Raw genomic sequence first — 11,181 nt, forward strand, 5'->3', positions numbered from 1 at the left:
TTCTAACAAAGAACAAAGAGAGAAGACTCAAAATAAGCAAAGGAAAATCGATTTTTTTTTTATTAAGGGGGATCATCACATACTTATAAGGTTTGTGAGTCAAAGAAACATAAAGACATTTGTGGGAAAAAGACAACATAGAAAATAGAAATGAATGAAAACAAGACATAGAAACTAAAAATGAAGACTTTGACTAAAGACTGGTCAAGGTGCGGATTCTTGTGTTGACTGGTCCAGATTCACAAAGACGTCCAGGTTCATCCTATGGTGATCAGGTCGTTCACGGTAAGGAGCAGGACGGACGTAAGGCTGCCCGCATGATTGATCGTCGATGATCCATGAACGGATGAAGAGATAGCTCGACCCAAATCTTCAGAGAGCTTAAGTATCCTTCCTTTGGAGTAGCTGGAAGCATAGATCATCATGAAATCATCAAAGTGGTTGGAAAGGTCGTGATCAGCCTGATCCGGGCGTGCGGAACGTCCCAAACGGGCCAGGAAAGACAGGCTAAGTCCGGAATCTGATTCTTCTCGATGATCATGGGTTCTGGCTTGACTGTTGGCTCTAGAATGGCGAATGGGTCGGGAAAGAACGCCTGTGGTTTGGCTGATTTGGTCATCAGGTCGTAGATCCATCCTTAGGTCACGTCCGGGTGCACGCGGGTCGATCCGGTACACGGCTCTGTCCGTTGATCTGGAACGGCTAAATGGCTGAACCTCAGTTGGACTGATCTGATCGTCCTGGTCACCATGCTGAGTCTGCTCCACGTCCTGGTCCAGGTCCTGGGTTCTATCATTCCCTCCCTCTTCAAAAGGATTTGTCCTCAAATCCAATGTACCTATATCAAAAAGAGATAAATCAGATACAAAGGAATTAAAATTCAAGGGAAATTCAGTAAATGAATAGAATGGACAGAAACTTCCTTGGAGTTTTGAAGTCATTTTCATCAAGGAATTCCAAGTACTTTGGCGTCCATTGGTGCTTGCTCTCCTTAGAAACTGATCATGCTTATCCTGTTTATTCAAAGCAACTAGAGAAACCACATCAAATCTGGTAAAGGAATAATCAAAGGGTTTCTCTATCCTTAAGACACCAAAAACATGATCCAAGCACTTAGGATAATCATCAAGGACGTGGGCAAGCATTAAGCAAGTAAGCTGGTTGCCAAAAATTGATTTATCAATCTCAAAATCAGGCCAAGGTGAGAAACTGTTATGGAAAGAAAGAGACAGCGCCAAATTTGAAAAATTATCATCATGAACGAAATCAAAAGAATTCTTTGGCCTAAGCAATTTTAGTTCATGCTTTTTTCTACACCAAATCTCTTTCAAAGCACAGCTCAATGAAATCAATTCATGAAAAGGTTTGAGCAAAACGTTTTTCAACCAAGTAAGAATATGTTTTCTTTTTGAAATTCTCGGTTTCAAAACATTTTCATGAAGAGTAGAGGCAATCAACTCATGATCCTTACAGTGCTTTTGGTTTAGACAGGAGGATGACTGAGGAAACACCTTTGGTTCATGGAGGATCGGTTTTGGCTCAGGCCGATTCTTTCTGGGGCATGAATCTCCTTTAGAAATCTGGTACTCGCAGATAGATGGACTGAAGAACCTCCGGTTTGTAAAATTCATAACTTCTTCATCCGTGAAGCTTTTCATGCGATTCCAAGCCTCAGTGAATCCTTGATGAGTTGGCTTTCTTGTAAAATTGGATTCAAGACAAAATATCTTCGGGCTGTTGAGATATCCTTCTTGGACTGAACCTCTGTCGCTGGCACCAAGGTAGCCGGTTTGAACAACAAAGCTTCTCCAAATCTGAGGTTGTTGGGCACGGCCAATGCTTTCATTCAGAGGTTGAACCTGTCTTTCCTGGATACTCAACTCAAACACTAAAAGACCCGGATCAAATGTGCAAGAGAGATACTTGTTCAAATCAAAAATTAAGATATCATTTCCAAGAACAAGTAGCACACTTTTCAGCCTGTCAAGATGCAAATCGAAGTAGACATTACAGACAAGAATCTTATCAAGATATGCAACAACATTAATCGTTTCCAAAACGTGCATATCATTGTCAACATCTGAACACACAAGCTTAAGTTCAGATTGAGAAACAACTATCAAAGACTCAAGACATTTTTCAAAGAATGTGTTGTAGACCAATATATCATCAACACTCAAATCAACAAAATTCTCACAAGATGATCTCAGAAAATTCCAAGTTTTATCATTTTCAAAACTCAAGAGATCAGGCTGCAAAACAGAATAACAAAAATCAAGTTCACAAAAACCAGTTTCAGTTTCAAGTGAATTCTGTTCCAGCATCTTTTTAATTAAGAAATCGTCCAGTTCCAGAGAAGATGCAAACAAATCATCAGTGATCAGTCTATGCCTAGAAGAGTTCAGACCAAAGCTATTTTCTTTGAAAACATACGAATCAAAAGACTTTGTAGCACAAAAATCAGTTTGTTTCAAATCAAGCTCAAGATACTTTTCAAAATGAGCAAAAACTTTGCTTTGTTCCAGGGACTGATCAAAGCTCAAAATACTTTCAGAACTGATGCCAAGGTCAGTTTGAAAACGTTGTTGATCAAGAAATTTATCAGGTTCAAAGATTTTAAAAGAATTAATCATGTTTCCAAAAACAGATTTTGAAAAACAATTTTCTTTTATCTTATCAAGACCAAAACGAATCACATCAAGAGAACTGATCTTATCAAACATGTCAGGCAGAGAAATAACTAATTCAGATTTCTCACAGTGCTCTTGAAGATCAGGAGGTGAAGGAGCAGGAGGTGAAGGAGCAGTGGTTGTGCCGGAATCAAAGCAAAGCTGGCTCTCCATAAAGGTGGATATGATGCTAGTTGCTTCTTCATCAAAGACTGGATCAGGTTCGTCCTCCACATCAAAGATAGGTTATGGGACTTCATCCAAAGATGTCCAAATGTCAAGACATGGGCACTGATGTGGAATATCCAGTGCCTCTTCCTCAAAAACCTGTTGAGACAAAACAAGGCTACTCGGATGCTCCGGTTGCAAAACAGTTAGTTCTACATTAGCCTGTTCATTATCATTTATAAACTCAGATTCAGGATAAGGAAGGTCACAACTTTATTCACAAGACATCAAACTTTCAATTGGTCCTTCATCAGTTTCATCAAATATAGGTGAAGAATCTGAAAAATCTTTAAATTCTTCAAAACAGTTTTCAGATTCACCTTGGGTTTTCTTACTGATGGAAAAGGATGGCTCAGCTACTTGGGCACGTGTGGATGTGCTCTTCTTTTGGTCTTGCTGACGTCCTTGAGGGCTTTGTCCACACCCTTCACAAAGTTATCACAAAATTGTTGGACATCAAACTGAAAATGTTGCCTTTTTGGATCAGCCACATCTTTGGAGGTATTGACATGCTCTTTGCTCCACCAAATTGGTTTTTTTTGCACATCAACAAACTCATCAAAAGTATTCAAAGCATATTTAAAGGAGGTTTGAGAGACAGAAAGTCGTGGGTGCTTCTCCTTGTTACTTTTCCTTTGGAGACCAAACATCGTAAACCTGAAAAATCTCAACACTAAAGTTAGTAGATAAAAACCTCACACTCTCAAGTGTTTGATCCTCACCCACACAAGTGTTTCTCTCAGATTTAGGTGATCACACACAAGTTTCTACTCAATGTTCTGAGAGAACAAATCAAAGAATCCCAATGGGCAAATCCAAGCTAACAAGGGAATTTTCTCAAGATAGATAGATAAGAGATTTTTGATTTTTTTTTTGAAATCCGTTTTAACCACCTCAAAGGCTGGATTTCTCCTCAGCCAGCAGGCTTTCTCTTCCACCACCAATCCCCAAATGAAACTTTCGATTTCTATTTTTTTTTTTTTTTATGTGGATCTTTCTTTCTTTTTTTTTTTTGATTAGATCTTTTTTTTTTTTTTTGATATGGTGGATGGTAATGAGGGGCCCAGATTTAAGAAAGGTAGAAGAAGAAGTTTTTATAAGAAAATGGAAGATGAGAAAGATGAATGAAATAGACAATACCGGAAGAGTGGCTCTGATACCACTTGAAGAACCCTAAGGAATGAACACTCAACCGGATTGGAAAGATATGAACTCGATCCGTAAGGAAAGAGAACTGATGGTATGAACGGTGACACAAAGGGTTGCGGATGACCCAATGATACTACCAGACTTCGATCGTTGCCGGATGTGACACACCGGTCCAACAAAAGAAGGATCGAAACTTGGAGATAACCTCACCAAGAAACTAAGAAATGTTCTAACAAAGAACAAAGAGAGAAGACTCAAAATAAGCAAAGGAAAATCGATTTTTTTTTTATTAAGGGGGATCATCACATACTTATAAGGTTTGTGAGTCAAAGAAACATAAAGACATTTGTGGGAAAAAGACAACATAGAAAATAGAAATGAATGAAAACAAGACATAGAAACTAAAAATGAAGACTTTGACTAAAGACTGGTCAAGGTGCGGATTCTTGTGTTGACTGGTCCAGATTCACAAAGACGTCCAGGTTCATCCTCTGGTGATCAGGTCGTTCACGGTAAGGAGCAGGACGGACGTAAGGCTGCCCGCATGATTGATCGTCGATGATCCATGAACGGATGAAGAGATAGCTCGACCCAAATCTTCAGAGAGCTTAAGTATCCTTCCTTTGGAGTAGTTGGAAGCATAGATCATCATGAAATCATCAAAGTGGTTGGAAAGGTCGTGATCAGCCTGATCCGGGCGTGCGGAACGTCCCAAACGGGCCAGGAAAGACAGGCTAAGTCCGGAATCTGATTCTTCTCGATGATCATGGGTTCTGGCTTGACTGTTGGCTCTAGAATGGCGAATGGGTCGGGAAAGAACGCCTGTGGTTTGGCTGATTTGGTCATCAGGTCGTGGATCCATCCTTAGGTCACGTCCGGGTGCACGCGGGTCGATCCGGTACACGGCTCTGTCCGTTGATCTGGAACGGCTAAATGGCTGAACCTCAGTTGGACTGATCTGATCGTCCTGGTCACCATGCTGAGTCTGCTCCACGTCCTGGTCCAGGTCCTGGGTTCTATCAGGTCTCTCGCCCACATTTAGCCTTGGACAGAATTTACCGCCCGATTGGGGCTGCATTCCCAAACAACCCTACACGTAGACAGTGCCTCGTGGTGCGATAGGGTCTGGGCACGACGGGGCTCTCACCCTCTCTGGCGACCCTTTCCAGGGAACTTGGGCCCGGTCCGTCGCTGAGGACACTTCTCCAGACTACAATTTTAACGCCAGAGACGTCCGAATTTCAAGTTGGGCTATTCCCGGTTCGCTCGCCGTTACTAAGGGAATCCTTGTTAGTTTCTTTTCCTCCGCTTATTGATATGCTTAAACTCAGCGGGTGATCCTGCCTGACCTGGGGTCACGTTGACGACTTTGGGTCATCAAGAGCTTTTGGACCGGAACGTCTGACTATATGACGAGAATTGAATTCACCACCGCATGTCAAGACGCTCCTGGCGTCCTTAGCTCGGATTTTGGCCAACCGCGTGCGGAAACACACGGGAGATCAGCTTCCGTCCCCTATCCTCGAGAGTATGGGGGGACAAATATTTGTGACACCCAGGCAGACGTGCCCTCAGCCAGAAAGCTTGGGGCGCAACTTGCGTTCAAAGACTCGATGGTTCACGGGATTCTGTAATTCACACCAAGTATCGCATTTTGCTACATTCTTCATCGATGCGAGAGCCGAGATATCTATTGCTGAGAGTCGTTTTAGACTTTACATTGCAGCACTATTTCCGAACAAACACCGTCTCCGGGTTGGCGAAAGCAGGCTGTTTAGTTGCATTTTCCTTGAAACTTTTCGTGTCGGGCTTTGGTGATATCCGGAAGCTATGCGTACGATCCAACCAAAACTGAAGTCTTGGGCATGGATAACCACGGAATCGGCAGGCACAGTAAGAAACCGGCCTACCGAGAGTGATGTTTCATCGTTCTCAGGTCATTCTGTTTCCAGGGTACCACAATGATCCTTCTGCAGGTTCACCTACGGAAATCTTGTTACGACTTCTTCTTCCTCTAAATGATAAGGTTTAGTGGACTTCTCGCAACGTCGCAGACGGCAAACCACCTGTCACACCCCCAATCCTGGATAGGATTGTCGGGACGGCCATGGTTCGAGGGAAACGTACCAGCCGGCCTTAAGACCTTAAAGGCTAGCGTTCCATGGCCAAGATAGAAGGTTAAGGACGTCAGGATGCTGAGACTTAACCTTATAAGAGAAAGAAGTCAGCTAGGATAAGCTGTACAGAAGCTGGGCGATGCTTACAAGAAGCTCGATCAGCTAAACGTAGCTCGGTCAAGCTCAGCCTAGCTCGTTCCAAGTTAAATCAGCTCAACTGGCTGGACTACTAGCTCACTCAGGTGAGTCAGCTCATCTCAGCTCGACGGACTGTTCGAGTTTTGGGCCGATGGTCCGGGTCCGGGTCAGTGGCGGGCCATGAGATTCGGCCATGTAGTCCATGAGTCATTGAGCTCTTGTGGGCAGGCCGTGGGCTTGGTTACCAGGTCTTGGCTTGGGTTGGACGTGCCTATAAGGTCTGGAACCTTCAATTTCTGAACAGGTACGATCTGGACTGTTGATTGTAATCGATGGCCAACATCTGTCCCAAAAAGATGCTTCGAAGGGATGTGACTCTTCGCACATGACCTTTGGTTCTCTATATAAAGGGGAGGACTTCCAGGGATTATGAATTCATTCTCATTCAGTCTCATTCTGTCTGAGACAAAGGACACACGTCCTAAACAAAGGGATCCCCCAATGAGAAACGAGGATCCAAGCCGGAAGGGCAGAATCCGGGACCAAAACCATAAGGGCACTATCCGGTTCATGGTGAGTATGGCTTTAGCCATATGAGGCCGTGGCTTTTATAAGTCACTAAGGCCAATAGGAAGACCTATTCCTGGACGGAAATAGGCGCCAAGGACCAAGGGTGGTTGGGCGAGAGACGGACTGACCAATTGGTAAGGGCTATAGCGGCTGTGAGTGGTTCTATCTCTGTCTCTTTATATTATTATGTCTATATGATATATATATATATAGACCATATTACCACGTCATAGACCATGGGGTCATGGTTGGTTACGTTGATTGCTAACCATAGCGGATAGGTTAGATCAAAAGGGTACTAGTCGCCAAAGGTTGCGTGTTGCCAAGTGTCATGAGTTACCAAAGGTTGTGAGATACCAAAGGATGCAAGTAACCAAAAGGTACGAGATACCAATGGTTGCAAGTATCAAAGGGTACGAGGACCAAAGGGTACCAATGACGGTGCATCGTGATCCAAGGTTGCGTGTTGCCAAGGATCATGTTGTGATCCAAGAGGTACGAACGTGTCGTGATCCAAGAGGTACGAACGTATCATGATCCATCGGATGTGAACGGTTCGTGACCGAAAGGGTACAAACGGGTTGGGACAGAAAGGGTACGAACGGAACGGGACCGAAAAGGGTACGAGTTGTTCAATGGTCACAAGGACACCAAATGCATTATGTTGGGCGTGGACCCACATGATGGCAATAAGTTGTCTTACAGGTCAATACATGAGTGTAAAGAAATAGCAAAGGCCTTAAGGCTAAGTGCAATCCGTACAACATGATTGATGTATGAACCATAATCCATGGTCAATGGATGAAGGTTCTGGCCGCAAAGGCTAAGTGGGATATCTTATGATCAACCTTTGGTTGGTTAGTAGAATAGGCGCCATATGTAGGGCGTAGACCCACATAATGGCAATGGAAGGCCGGTTATATCAGTACATGCTAAGTGGACGATGGCTTATCAAGTCTAGTGGTCGGATCATGTTTCATGACGATGGTTCGATGGCCGAACACTAGTATGTATAGTCACGTTGCTGGAGTAAGAGTATTGATGTGATGCTTCTAGATATCAACCTTGGTGTTAATAGCTTCGAGATTGGCTAAGAGTCATTACGAAGTGTGTGGCTAGTACTATGTGTCGTAGACCATAGATACTGAGCCTAAGTGTGATTGTTCAAGGAAGGCCGTGTAATATCTGATTATGGTTGAGTATGGACGACCTTACCTCTGAATGATGGTTCAAGGTGTCGGTCCTAACCTGATTAATGAATGCATCGGTTGGTATGAACAAATCATATATGTTGTCTGGGTTAAGTCCCAAGGCCGGTCAGGCCAGATGAAGACTCATCAGTTCCAAGTCATGTGAGGATGGTTGGTTGATTGACTTAGGATCTAATGAGCTTTGTCAGTCCAGAAGATGGACTTGGTACTATTGCCTATAAGGCAAAAGGATTTCGGATTGTGCATGAGCCGAGAAAGGCCATATGCAAACCCTTATCCTTTCAAAGACTTCTCAAAGGTTACTTATGTCTGTGGGGATGGTTGGTTTAATGACTAAGTACCTAGGGGAGTTGTTTGATGCAGGAGTCACGATAAGGACCTTAAGTAAGATCATTGAGTGATCGGGGTTCAGCTGTCAAGCAAGAGAAATTTGAGTCAATGGAGGACCGATGAGCTAATAAGCTCCATAGATGTGGCAAAGGTATGATCTAGCATTTACTTATGTAGATCTAAATAGAATGGTTTAGGGGAATGGAACCTCAGAATCGTATGGCTTGGTTTGGGTTTAGGATTGACCTTTAAGCTAAATGGTAGTTGAGTAAACTGACCAAGGCTAAGGTGATTCGACCAGACAAGTGTTAGATTGGTTTTAGACCAATGGTTAACTAGAGAATAATCCGCTGCGTATCTGTTGAAAGGATCTAAGCTATTAATGACTAAGGAAGTCTTTAGATAAGGTTTAAGTTAGCCCTCGCCTTTAGGCGATATTATAAATAAAGGGCAAAAATTAAGAGGTTCGGCCAGGAAGTGGACCGAGCGATGTAAGGCTTCGACCACGGCCTTGTCGGCCGGATCGGGGTATTACAAGTTGGTATCAGAGCATGCTTGATCCTGTTTAGGAAAACGCTCTAAGATTATGAGTTTCATACCGAAATTATTTCCAAAACTATGATGACTATGAAACCTTAGTTTGGGTGAGCCAAGAAAGAGTTGAGGAAAGCTAGGGTATCATGCTTGTGAATGTGGGAATTCTAAGATGAACCGGCTTAGCCAAGATACGTTTTCCAAGGGCAAGAACCTAAAAACAGAAAGGTTGGTCGATCTAGTATTTAGAAGTACTAGACGGGTTGGAAGGGATGGAATCAATGCAAGACTTGTTTATGGATGTCCTGAAAAAGGGAAGTAACATGGACCAGAGAGTGGCTTGGGTTGAAATAAACGTGCAACATTCTACTGAAGTAAAGTGTTATCCCTTAATGGTCGTTCATAATAAGTAAAGCATATGCAATATTAAAATCTGACTCAAGGGAGACACTACATGACCAGTACATGAGTGGACTTCTGATCAGATGGATCAGTTAGGACTCGGTATAAGTCAAGGTAGGTTTCCATTTAACGAGTCAGAAGGAATGAATCAATTCCAATCTGAATCCGTCCAAAGAAAGAATGAGGAAACTCAGGGTATTCGTTCCAATCTTTGGAAGAACATGATGTTAAGTATCATAGTATGATGGGGATTATAGTATATTATAATTGCTGTTGTGAATGGTGTGAGCATTTGCAATAGTAAGACGCTTTGGAGAATGGTATGGGAAGTTTTCCAAATATGTGATCGAACCGAAATCCTACTCATCTAGGTACCTAATGGTAGTGGAAGTATTAAGTGATAGGCGACGTCATGAGGGATGTTATGGGACGTTCTTTGTGGTGTGGTCATGAACTGAGATATTTTCCACAAGTGGATTTGTGGTGTGGAAACACACATACTTTTCGACACAAAGGCTACACATAGTTTTGTGAGTCCGGGACTGGTCGGAAAGAGTCTGTTCTGTCTGAGCTCTGGGATGATTCGAGACTAGTGAGGGCAGCCGATGGGCAAATAATGCATTCACTAGGGCTCAGGAAAAATATCCCGGTGATGATCCAGTAGAGAAATCTGCCTGTAGATCTGATTGAGAAAAATATCCACGCGCCTACAGAATCATGAGATGATCCTATGCATGAATCTGTTTGGGAAAGTATCGGGCCACTCTCGATTGCCACCAAGTTTGTGTGCAATTGGAGACTGGACCTCACCCGATCTAGTACCAAAGTCTGAGTCTGAGTCCGGCTCTAAGGAAAGAAGGGGTGTCAGCAGTCCAAGTGAATCGGATGCTTAGACAGGATTGTGAAGTATTTTTTTACCACAACTACAACTATGGAGCACGGCAATTCTGTTGATCTGTCTGGGATCTCGTTGGTATCAAGATCCAATGTCTGAGTCTGGCTTTAAGGAAAGTAGTGGTGTCAGCATTCCGTGTGGATCGGATACTTAGACGGGATTGAGAAGTATTTTTGACCACAATTACCACTATGGAGCGCGGCAAATTCTGTTGATCTGAAAGATCTGTCTGAGGATCCGTTGGTGTCTAAGTTCCCAGATGTGTTCCGCTCGCTACAGGGTGTCCCCCCTGATAGGTCGGATCCATTAATGATTGAACTGGAACCAGGGGCAGCTCCCCTGTCCTAGAGTCTGTTTCTGATGGCTCCTGCCGAGATGGCCGAGCTGAAGTCGACCACGTCCGAGAGAGGACCATGGTCACAGTACAACCAAGTCGGAGATTGACCTAAGGTTGAGAAGAGAATGATTAAGTCCAGTAAGGGATGAGGATCAGGCCACGACCTATTCGGAGATGGACCTATGGTCGGGGTGAAATGGTCGAGTCCCTGAGTGGACCAGGACCGGAATACGATCACGTCCGTAAATGGACCAGGATCGAATTATGACAAAGTCCAGTGAAGGACAGAGGTCAAGTCTGAGGCGTTTTTAGTCTGGAGGGACTAAGATCGCAATGTGGCGAAGCCTGAAAAGGTTGTGGCTGGTTAAGGGGATGATCCAGTACGTTGTGGCTGAGGTCATGAACCTTATTGTCCATAAAGGACAAAAGAACCATAACAATCTGTTAGGAGTCGTTGTAGGACGAGCAGCCTAAAGATTGGAACGAGTTCATGAGGACTTGACTGGTACATCGAGTGGCGTGGGGATTGGCCAAATCTACTAAGGCTCGAGTATGCAGCAAGTTCCTAGGGACTTGTTATGATCTAGTCGTGGACTATGAT

General features: G+C 43.5%; 1 non-coding gene across 1 annotated transcript; it reads right to left on the reverse strand.

Moving 5' to 3' along the window:
• Positions 1-5,595: 5,595 nt before the first annotated feature.
• On the reverse strand, positions 5,596-5,751 carry LOC125604292. The gene has a single exon (XR_007336109.1). It is a non-coding gene; the product is annotated as a 5.8S ribosomal RNA (ribosomal RNA).
• Positions 5,752-11,181: the final 5,430 nt, after the last annotated feature.

Source organism: Brassica napus, unplaced genomic scaffold (genome assembly GCF_020379485.1).
Source record: "Brassica napus cultivar Da-Ae unplaced genomic scaffold, Da-Ae ScsIHWf_513;HRSCAF=773, whole genome shotgun sequence".
Taxonomy (NCBI): domain Eukaryota; kingdom Viridiplantae; phylum Streptophyta; class Magnoliopsida; order Brassicales; family Brassicaceae; genus Brassica; species Brassica napus.